The sequence below is a fragment of the Aquila chrysaetos genome, chromosome W (assembly GCF_900496995.4).
Source record: "Aquila chrysaetos chrysaetos chromosome W, bAquChr1.4, whole genome shotgun sequence".
In the NCBI taxonomy this organism is placed as follows: domain Eukaryota; kingdom Metazoa; phylum Chordata; class Aves; order Accipitriformes; family Accipitridae; genus Aquila; species Aquila chrysaetos.
The window spans coordinates 2575584-2587600 of record NC_054457.1 but is presented as its reverse complement, the minus strand read 5'-3'; the positions used below and the strand labels follow the sequence as shown (position 1 = coordinate 2587600).

Genomic DNA, 12017 nt, shown 5'->3' with positions numbered 1-12017 from the left:
CTAGCAGTCTTCTCTGAGCCAAATTATTAGGATCTCATTTGGGATCAGTAGATGGAAAATTTTGTTCCACTGTTCATTGTAATACTCCAGAAGCCACTTGTGCTTCTACCTAGGTTTTAGCAACCCTCTGGATCATATCTCTTTCTGTACTATCAAAAAATACATCCGTTATTACTTGTATATCTTTCTAATCAAGATCCTGAGTCTGAATCATTGTTTCAAAAGCATGGGCTGTCTGAGCAGGGTTTTCCCGAGAGCGCCCAGCTCCTATTTTCCAACTGTGTAAGTCCACAATAGAAACATCTTTGCCCAATGCTACATGCCGAACAACACTGTTTGAGCTTATTGTCACCTTTCTTGTTTCCTTCTTTTTCTAAAGATAGCACAAAAGGATCGCTGGGTGGCATATGAATTCCACAATCCTTTTGTCACTCAGGATGATTTCTTTAAGGTAAAGAACAAATCCCAATACATCACTTCATCCTCTTTCTGCTCATGTCTCAAAAATAACACAAGTTATAGCATGGGGTTATAATTTAGCGTCCCATTCACGGGCCACTTTTCTCCTTCGTCAAGCTTACACAGAGGCCACCAATGATTACAATATTGAATCAAATCTTCTCTCCGCACGTTACCACCCGGGACACCCCCCAGCTGTTTCCAGTGCTTTAAAACACACCCCAGAGGTGATTTTTGAGGGAGTTCACTTGACTGCCCTGTTCCCGTTATCAACACCTTCAGTATACAAAAATCAGAAATTGGAAAGACAAATATCAGAGCCTAAGTCAAAATACCAAACAGAATCAATCAGAGATCAAAAGGTCATATCCAAAATCAATAGTCAAATACTAAAGCCTTAATCAAAGTACTGAGACCAAACCAAATGGGTATCTCTGCCTTCAACCAGCGAGACGAATACCCTTTACCAGAGAAGTACTTCTACCAGAATACTAGACTTTTAAGGATCCTTTTATATCTCTTCCTTGCTGACCTCTCTTAGCCAGGCTTACAGGTAAGAGTACCAGACCAGAATACCAGAACCAGGTTAATCAAAAGAATGCCTTTAAATAAAGTCTTACCAGTGGTCTTGGCTTGTGAGCCTGGGGAACGGGGATCAAGGGTGTCCCCGAGAAATCTCAGTGCTGGCTGGAGGTCCTGCGATCCCACGTCCATCGAGTCTCAGAAGCCTCGTCCCATCTGGGGTGCCAAAATGATACCGAAAAGCCGGTCGAAGAAACTCTCTAAGGCTCGTTTTGGAGTTTTAGAAAGCAGACATTCTTTATTGCAGCGCTGGATGCACGGGGGATAGTTCCACCTAGCATGCATGCCACAGTTTTAGCACTAACAGGTTATATAGAATAACTAATTGCATATTCATCAGATGAGTATACATACACATAAAAATGATTATAACTGATTATCATAGTACTGCCTACATCCGATCATGTGCAATGAAGGATCCATTTGAGTTGAAGGGCTGCTTTTGCGACCACCGACCCATTTGAAGTTCTTGCTGGCTGTCCTTGAAGTCTTTATTCTTGTCCTTGTTCTTTGATCTTGAAGCTTAACGCAGCTTCAATCACATGTGGTCAGTTTCAACATTGTTCTCATCTAGCGTACAGGAACATCTAGTCATAAGAGCCAAGAACTGCCAAACTTAGGAGTAACTACCTCTACTAGTTAATTGCTTGGCTATACTTTTGTCTATTGTTTCAATCATAGTGTTAGTATAAGATTTCTAATGATTATTTACCAAATCTCACTTTTACAGTCACCTAGCAGCAAACTAGTTTCCACAGCTGGTACAAAATATTAAACCCATCAAAATATTTAGACATGCCATACAGAATGTATGGAAATATGCTATCATCTTTATAATGCTTTAAGGGAAATTTGGTTAAGGAAATAATACACTCTAAATGATGCTTAGAGTTTAGTCTTCTAGTTTATCACTTTTGTTATACCAGTCACTAATTTTTGAAGTACAATTTGTTTCTAGTCTTTTTGTCATCAGAGTGGTGTCCTGGTTTCAGCTGGGATAGTTAACTGTCTTCCTAGTAGCTGGTACAGTGCTATGTTTTGAGTTCAGTATGTGAAGAATGTTGATAACACTGATGTTTTCAGTTGTTGCTAGTAGTGTTTAGACTAAGTCAAGGATTTTTCAGCTTCTCATGCCCAGCCAGCAAGAAGGCTGGAGAGGCACAAGAAGTTGGGACGGGACACAGCCAGAACAGCTGACCCAAACTAGCCAAAGGAATATTCCATACCATGTGACATCTCATCTAGTTTAGGAACTGGGGAGTGAGTGAGCGGCTGCGTGGTGCTTAGTTGCTGGCTGGGGTTAAACCACAACAAGTGGAAATATCGTTGGCCTTTAGTATGGCATGAGTTGCCAAGTCAATCAAGGGGGACTGCACCACTAGGAAGTAAGACAAATATCAGAGCTGGGCTTAAAACAACTTCAGAACTGCAGAAGCCTCCAAGCACAAGAAGTTGTTCAGCAGTCCCACAGAATTCAGGTGTTGCTTAAGATTTGGTTTTCTTTGGAAGTTCTGGATAACACCATCTTTGAGAACTTTGTACTGAAATTTTTACACTTGAGCTATTTCTCATTATTATATCATTATGTCACTGTCGCAGGAGAAGTTAGAGATCACTCAGACAGATCTGATCTATTAGTTAGTTTATTGAGTTCTAATTAGTAAATTTAGGTATGTAAAATATTTAATAAGTACAAATGGATTGGTGGTCAATACTCTACTATTTACTACACTTAAAGTTAGTATGGGATACAAAGATTATTGCATAAGCTTACTACACGTATCTTAAATGCTACATGCATGTGTGAGAGACTGAAAGAGTTAATGTCTCAAACATTTTGGTGGGGCAAGTTCTGCTTAAAGACAAACCCTGCACAGCAAGGAACCAAGGTGAAAAGCCCATCAGCTCAGACATCAGCAACAGGAGGGGGAGGGCGTGCTGGAGGGTGCACAGCTCCCTGTTCTGATAAGCTATTCTGATACAAAGATCAAACAATGGCAGTGTCTGCAGGGAAGGAGAAGTTACTCCACAAATGACCCCCAAGCCCAAAGGCTCACAAACTGCTCATTAGCCTGACGAGTTTGGGTGCCCGCCCGAAGGAGGGGCAAGGAGATGATAAAAGGACAAAAACTGAAGCCCCAGGTGCGCAAGCCCACCGGGACTGGACCCCTCGGCTGACTGAACCAACGCTGGGCCCAGGACCGGTGAAATCTTTCTCTCTTCCTTTCTCTCTCTCTCTGTCCTTTTCCTTTTCCACAATCCCTACACCTCATCCGTTTCAAGATATAAACCGTTGACCAAGTCTGAGACTAAGAGTGGATCCAGCCGCCCCTAGACCCTTCTCTGAGGAGGAGTCTGGAAAGCAAGGGGGTCTGCTCTGAACCTCGTGACTCAACAGAAGGGATCTCCTTATTCCCTGAATTGATGTATATGGTTACACAGTTTACAGAAGTAGTCTTATGCCAATTCCTGTTGTGAGAAACCCTGCCACCTACTACCATGCCTCCCCAGATCAGTTTGCTTCTGTCATGAATAAAATCTTTAACTGATCGTTTGGTGTCGTTTCACCTTAATTTAGCCCGAGGGAATTTCGAATTAAACACGACTCCCTGGTCTGTCCAGTCTGGGTCGTGACAGCATGCAGAAAATGTCACTTACCAACCCATTGATGTCTGGTGTCATGTAAGGGATCTCTCAGCCTTGAGGGGTAACCTTGAGAGGCGTCCCTACTCAAGGGGAGATCACTGCCACGCAGCCAGCTGCTATGGAGGGAGAGCTCAATGGATCCTGATGGCTGCAGATATTTACAGTGTAAAGTTGTTGATTTGTAGTCAGATTTTCTGCTGTGTTTATACAGTTTTGGCCACTTACCAGCCCAGTCTCCAGCCAAACCGTTTTTTGGGGTTTGGTACTGAGTTCTCACTGATAGCCTCACACAATAGGATTAACTTTGGTTAGGCCTACTTGCTGAGCATCTGCCTGCACCAAAGTTCAGTTAGTTAAAACAGAAGTGCATCCATGACGGTCAATTACATTAAGCATCTTTAGAATGGCCTAAAAATAGACTTGTCAATCATAACAGTAAGAAAATAGAAAACTTTCAACAGTCTGACATAGCTGAATAGAAAGATTTATATTTTCTGCTATGGGAGAAATCACAGAATGAAGTCTGATAAAAATATGGCATTTTCTAGAGAGATTACATGAAAGAATGACTATAATTATCTGTGTACTGATGTTGCCTGGCTTATCAAAACAGCCCTAAATCACTCCTTTCCAAAGCATGATGGTAAGTACATGATAAGAATGATAAGTGCAACTTATTTGTAACTCATACAAGAATTATGTTGCAATATAAAGCAAAAATGGATGTGCTTTTACTTGTCTTTCTGCTTTTTGCATGCAAAGTCAAATAAAAAAGATGGTAAACATAATTCTACCAGTAAAAAGGTAAAAAAAGAGAAGTTACTATGGAGGTTATATATGATACACTAAATAATAGAAGGCCTAGACTTTTCAAAGTATGTCTGTTAGAAAAGCTTGCTAACAATGATCCCTTTTTTATTATTTAGTTTTTTTCCAAAGTTTAAGGATTTTGAGCCAAAACCAGGTTTGTTTAAATTTGTGATTGTATTTCTGTTGGACTTTCTGTATTTATACCACTATCTTTTTTTTTTTTTTCCAAATTAAAGAAGTTGTTATCGTGAGATAGATGTCTTCTGATGCTATGAAGCTTAAAAAAGAAAAACTAATCCAGGACAGATGTATTACCTTCATCAGATGAGCTTCCTGTCTACTCTGTAGCATTACCAGAAAGTTGAGCAGAGGGAACCCAGTAAAATATTCCTCAGAGTCTATCAATATTTTTTTTTTCTTGGAAACTAGATTAAGAAATACTCGATTTCACTGTCCTTTTCTTCTTTTTTAACACCTCATTTTTAAGATAATGTAAATAACTGTAGAGTATCTGGGAAGTACCTCACTGACAGTGTGTATTGGAAGGAGGGATTTGACTAGAAGATGGCTGTCATGCCTATAAGAAGTGGAAAAAAAAATTAAGTCTGAAAGAAATTACTGAAGAAGAGTGACAACAGAATTGGAGAAAGTTATATGCTGATAAAAGACAAAGCCTAAAGTATGATCTGATGGTTTTTTTACATTTTGTGTCTTTTTTATCATCCTTGACCTATGAAAGCAAAAAAGTGATTTTTAGAAAGTGACAAACAAATGAGAATTTGGAGAACTCTTATTATTTTAATGATCCTAACAATCATTTTTATAAAGTATTTTTGTCAGGTTTTGTGAGGCCAGGGTTGGAAGAAATGTTTTAGTACATTGGTCTTCTGATACAGCTTCTTTTGGAAAACCATAGCAAGCAATGCAGGATTTGGGGGGTTTGCCTTCAGCTTTCTAAAATGTGTCAAATACTGAGGCAAAGAACTTCCTAAAAATCAAGACAAGTGGCTCTGAGATTCCTGAAGAAAGGGACTGCATGCATGCTGTTTGTGACTTTCTTCATGCCAGGATTAGAGTGGTGTAAATAAAACAAACTATGGTTTCTCCTTCAATGGAAAGCCATGTTATAAGGCCCTTGCACTTGCCACAGCACAGCAGAACTGACACTCTCTTAAAAATTCTAAACTACCTACTATTAATAACATATCATTGCTTCCTCATTTCTAGCAGATTTTTTAAGGTAAATTTTGTTATTTATTGGTTTAAAGTGAGTTGGGGGGGAGGGTAGACAACTGGCATTCTGGAGTTTAGACACCTTCCCCTTAAGGTTTCTCAAAGTTTTAACAGCTCAGGGTAATACTGATCCTTCCTGATATTGCTTAGTATATACTTTATTTAGAATTGTGCAAAATTTACAGATTGATAATTACACAAATAGGCTAATAACAGTAATTGAAAGGATAATTATATAACTACATGCTGCTTAAAAGTGTGATTTAAATTAGGACCGTGTGTCTGATTTACATGTCATCTAAATTAATAACAAAAGATCTAAAAGTGCTTCATGGAGAAATAGCAAATATATAGAGTAGTATAATGCCTTTCTAGTGATAGTGGCATGAAAGATATTCTTTCTGGTTCTCACAGAATATGTTTACATGATTATTCTGGTAAAGTGATGTATTGGGTCTGGCTGAGATGGAGTTAATACTCCCCATAGCAGCCCTTATAGAGCTGTGCTCTGCATCAGTAGCTAGAAAGGTGTTGATAACACACCAGTGTTTTGGCTACTGCTGAGCAGCGCTGGCACAGCACCAAGGCTGTCTCTCCAACATTTTTGCCCCCCCTCAATGGCAGGCTGGGGCTGAGCAAGATCTTGGGAGGGGACATAACCAGGACAGCTGACCTAAACTAACCAAACAGATATTCCATACCATATGACGTCAGCTCAGATATAAAAGCTAAGTAAAGGGAGACAGAAGGGGGGCATTTTTGTCTTCTGGAGCAACCACCACGCGTACTGAAGCCCTGCTTCCCAGGAAGTGGCTAGACATCGCCTGCCGATGGGAAGTAGAGAATAATATAATTTGTTTTTTCTTTGCTTTCGCACGCGACCTTTGCTTTCACTTTATTAAACTGTCCTTATCTTGACCCACCAGCCCTTTGTTATATTTTCTCCCCCCTGTCCAGCTGAGAAGGGGGAGTGATAGAGCGGCTTTGGTGGGCACCTGGCACCCAGCCAGGGTCAACCCACCACAAGTGATCTCCCTTAATATTTGCCTTTAAGCTCAGATATTAGCATATAAACTAGAGTTTATATACTCAGTTAAAAATGACAATGCTAGTCTATAAAAAATTCACTTCACAGAGCCTCACAATAAGAAACATTTGCAAGTACTGTCAATCTATGCATGCCTAATGTATATACCTAAGTATGGATATGTGTATTATACTGGTATAGTAGGTAATGTGAAACTAGTGTGCCATTTATTAGGCAGCCACTAGAAGAGTTCTGTCTTTATGTAGAAACAATGCACAGGAAATTTTCCACACTTCCAGTCTCACACAGCCATAGCCCTAATAAACTGCAAAGGAAATTAATTCCTTGTCATAGTTTAACCCCAGCCAGCAACTAAACACCATGCAGCTGCTCACTCACTTCCCCCCCGCCCAGTGGGATGGGGGAGAGAATCAAAAAAAAATTAAAACCTGTGGGTTGAGATAAAGACAGTTTAATAAGACAGAAAAGAAGAAAATGATAATAATGACAATGATGATGATAATAAAAATAATAAAATAATAATAATAATATGACAATAATGATAATAAAAGAATTGGAATATACAAAACAAATGATGCACAATGCAATTGCTCACCACTTGCTGACCGACGCCCAGTTAGTTCCCGAGCAGCGATCCCCCCTCCAGGCCAACTGCCCCCAGTTTATATACTAGGCATGACATCACATGGTATGGAATATTCCTTTGGCTAGTTTGGGTCAGCTGTTCTGGCTGTGGCTGTGTCCCGTCCCAACTTCTTGTGCCTCTCCAGCCTTCTTGCTGGCTGGGCATGAGAAGCTGAAAAATCCTTGACTTAGTCTAAACACTACTTAGCAACAACTGAAAACATCAGTGTGTTATCAACATTCTTCTCATGCTGAATCCAAGACATAACACTATACCAGCTACTAGAAAGAAAATTAACTCTATCCCAGACAAAACCAGGACACAGAGCAAAAATTTAATACATAATATTTTAACATAGGATCCCATTCAGCAAACTCAGATGAAAGGAAGAGAGAAATTTAATGAAGATGGTACATTAAAAGCTTTTCAGACATTATAAAAGTATAGTTTTGCCTTGGAGGAGTACGAGGAGCAAAGCAGAAAATGTACAGATGGATGTTTCCTTTTTGCAACACTGAGGAAGTTTGAGGTAGTGCAATAAGCAGGAAAGGTTTTCCTTTAGTTCACAGAGGTGCAGTGAAGGATGTCCTCATTTCGGCTCACCCAGATAGAAAGTCTCATAGATATTGGAGTAGTTATTCCCCTTTATAAAGCAGCCTTCTTCCCTGTTTATTCCTAAAATGGCTTATTTACATGAGATCCTACCCATTCTCAAAAAAGTATCTACCAGGGATTAACATGCTATGACATACTCTCCAGTCTCTTCCCTCAATACAACTTAGTTGAAATCAATGAATTTGTACCACTGAAAAGCAAAGTAAGTCAGTGCAGAACCAGACTGCAGATGAGGTGCCCCTGGACTGCAGATGAGAGGAATAACCTCAAGTGGAAATACCTCACCTGTGTTTTTGCAATGGCTATATCAACACTGATGGCTTCTAGTCATCCAATGACTAACATGTTCATAACTTACTGAGTCCCACATTTTAGGGGGAAAAAAATCTTATTAGTAGTCCCTAAGTTAGACTCTACACTTTCTACATTAAATTGCATCTAATTCATATTACTCCAACTCTCAAGATTCATCTCTCCGTTTGTTATTCTCTGAGCTTCCTGTGTTGCTCTTAATCTTGAGCATTCACAAATTTCCATCAGTACAGTACTACTTTTTATGCCAAAGTGACTAATGAAGCTGTGAATTGTAGTTGAAAATAGATTTTCAATTTAAAACTGGCACTTCTGAGCCTTTTGTGTTATCAGTTACCATCTTGCTGACAATTCATATAATTTGTGACTGTAGCAGTATGAGAGGCCAATATCAGAAATTAGAAATTCACTTTCATTTTGCTTAACTCCTTCACTGCTCTTCTTTGCACTTTTGCTACAGTAGCCTGTATTATTGGCTCTGCAGCATAGCAGGTAGATGCCATATGCAAACCCAGCATTGAGACTACTGCAGCAGTGGGGACTCCCACTGTAGACAGTTGGTGCCAGACACTCATCCCTGGCTTGGAAAAACAGAGGATCCTTGGACATCTTTTAGGGAGACAGGAATTTACCCCATACCACTCCAAAGCCTATTTCTGGAATCATCTTCACTAGCAACAGCTATCTTCATTATTATTATATCAATGCTAAAGACCTATTCAGGCCTGGGACACCAGGAGGAGGTAGGGCTGAAAAGCCTTATGACTTTGTTCAGGGTGATAGGTAATGATACATATTTCTCTAAGCTGATGGGAGAGAAAATTCTGGTGCTTCCTGCAGAGCTTTATTTGCTTGCTGTTGATGTCCATAACCAGTGGAAGATGGATATCACTGTGGTAAGCACTGTCTGCATGCAGAACAAAAAGGCTGTCCCTGGCCCAAATTGCTTACAACTTTTACCATCAAGCTCAGAGGCATATCTACCCTTCAGCTGTGTGGTGGAAAGAGACTTAACTGCAAGGTTCAAGCAAACAACTTGAACTTCACTTACAGACTTAACATGCCACTATTGCAGGTTTTACAGATACAATGGAGGAATGCACTATGGCAATTTTTAAGGCGAGAGTAGTACACTATTACAACCACAAGCACACACGTGTTTACAAACTTGAAGCATAAACAATATTCACTTACCCCTCTAGGTAAGGGCTCTCAGTCCCAGGGAAGCTACCTTGACCGGCGTTCCGATCAAGGGGGGGAAGGGTCTCCTTCACAAGCCAACTGTATAGTTGGAGAAGTGACTCCCCGATTTCCAACCTGAATCTTAGGGTTTTTATCCCCTGACTTGCGGAAAGGTGTGTATGACTATGCCTGAGTGGATTATGTATATCTGAGTGGAGTTTCCCCTTATCTTTCTTTCTTTTGCTGGTCTGTGATTGTTTGACTACACAAGGTTGTTGTTTGAAACTGAAGCTGAAACCCTCCAGCTTTTCTTTACCTTGCTTCCTCAGGCAACTGAATAGTGGTTGGATTGAGAGTCAGGGCATACGATTTGTTAAGGGATTTCAAGGCTCAGTTCAGGTTTTGGTTCTTTGAATGGTGCAGCCACCGCGCTGTTTAGTTTAGGGTTTATCAGACAGCCCAGGGCTAAGCTGTCTACACAGCTCCCCGTGAGTCCTCTCTGCAGAGAGAGAGGGCCTCAAGGCAATCCAAGACTGGGTTGCTTTTGTAACCCCCTGTCGCAGTTTAACCCCAGCCAGCAACTAAGCACCATGCAGCCGCTCACTCACTCCCCCCCCCACCCAGTGCGATAGGGGAGAAAATCAGGAAAAGAAGTAAAACTCGTGGGTTGAGATAAGAACGGTTTAATAGAACAGAAAAGAAGAAACTAATAATGATAATGATAACACTAACAAAATGACAACAGCAATACTAAAAGGACTGGAATATACAAGTGATGCACAGTGCAATTGCTCACCACCCGCCAATCGACACCCAGTTAATCCCCGAGAGGCGATCCCCCCGCCCCCACTCGCCCCACTTTATATACTAGATGTGACGTCACATGGTATTGAATACCCCGGTGGTCAGTTTGGGTGAGCTGCCCTGGCTGTGTCCCCTCCCAACTTCTTGTGCCCCTCCAGCTTTCTCGCTGGCTGGGCATGAGAAGCTGAAAAATGCTTGACTTTAGTCTAAACACTACTTAGCAACAACTGAAAACATCAGTGTGTTATCAACATTCTTCTCATACCTAATTCAAAAACATAGCACTGTACCAGCTACTAGGAAGACAATTAACTCTACTCCAGCTGAAACCAGGACAGTATCCACCCCTTATTCTATACCATTGATGTCATGCTCAGTTCACATACCTTTAGTTACATCCCAGTCAGTCATCATCACCTTTTCCATCCCTTTCAGATATATAAACAATTATATATATGTGTATATATGTATACACACATACAGATATAATTCCTTTAGTTTATGGGTCGTGTCCATAAAATGTAGAGTTCATTTGGTTCCCGACTCTGGGCTCCATCTGTCATACCAGTCTTTCTGGGCAGGAGGGATGGCACGAAGTCTGCTCAGTTGGCAGAGCAGGGTTGGGCTTTGGTGTGGCATGGCAAACGGGTGACCTTGGGGGCAGCAGGAGGATGGTGTGCACCGTTGGATTGTTGCATGCTGGAGTCAGTTCTGGTTCCATCACTACTGCGCTTCACTCAGTTTTATCAAAGTTCATTCTTGCTTGATCTAAGTGATTCTTGCTGTAGTACTATGGATATAGCATATAACAATTATAGTAATGATAGCATACAGTAGCAGGGTTATATAGCAACTAACATCATCCAGTTTAAATTCTGGCTATTCTCACCTAAAATCAAATCCCCTTGAGGCACACATTGGAATTTGCCAACTTTCTGCATTGCCTACCAAGTGCACCCAGGACCTTGAGCAAAAGCAATCCCAGGAACGGGTTTGCCCTTGCCTGAGGCAGGACTAACCCACACTGTCTTCCCTAACATGTTTTTTATGTGCACTACAGGGACTTTATCCCCTTCTACAGTAAGTAAAAGTTCTGACTGGGCAGGACCACTCCAATTGGCAGATCTTCTGCTGTTGACTAACCAGGTGACTTTTGCTAAATGTATATCCCAATGTTTGAAGGTTCCACCCCCCATTGCTCTCAATGTAGTCTTTAGCAGTCCATTGTATTGTTTGATTTTCCCGGAGGCTGGTGCATGATAGGGGATGTGATATACCCACTCAATGCCATGCTCTTTGGCCCAGGTGTCTATGAGGTTGTTTCGGAAATGAGTCCCGTTGTCCGACTCAATTCTCTCTGGGGTGCCATGTCACCACAAGACCTGCTTTTCAAGGCCCAGGATAGTGTTCTGGGATATGTTTCCTCCAAAACACAAGTAATCCTAGTTGTAGGGTATGGCGTTCGGAAGATCTCGCGATGTCACGGAAAGGTAGAAGGCTAGTTGTCGCCTCCCTATGACATATCAGTGATCCCACCTACCATTGTTAGTATAAAAGGAATTAACTGCGCAATAAAAGACGAAGTTGATGCTCACACCCTGTGTGTTATCTGTCTCTTCCCTGGTCTGGGCCAACCAGTGATCTAATCGCGGCACCTTGATATGTAGCAACGCTACATAGTGGTGACCCCGACGTGATCGG

General features: G+C 41.2%; 1 long non-coding RNA gene across 1 annotated transcript; it reads right to left on the bottom strand.

Moving 5' to 3' along the window:
* Positions 1–471: 471 nt before the first annotated feature.
* On the bottom strand, positions 472–11520 carry LOC121232814. The gene is made up of 3 exons (XR_005931704.1): positions 11265–11520; positions 1770–1775; positions 472–483 (listed from the first exon to the last, which is right to left on the bottom strand). It is a non-coding gene; the product is annotated as an uncharacterized LOC121232814 (long non-coding RNA).
* Positions 11521–12017: the final 497 nt, after the last annotated feature.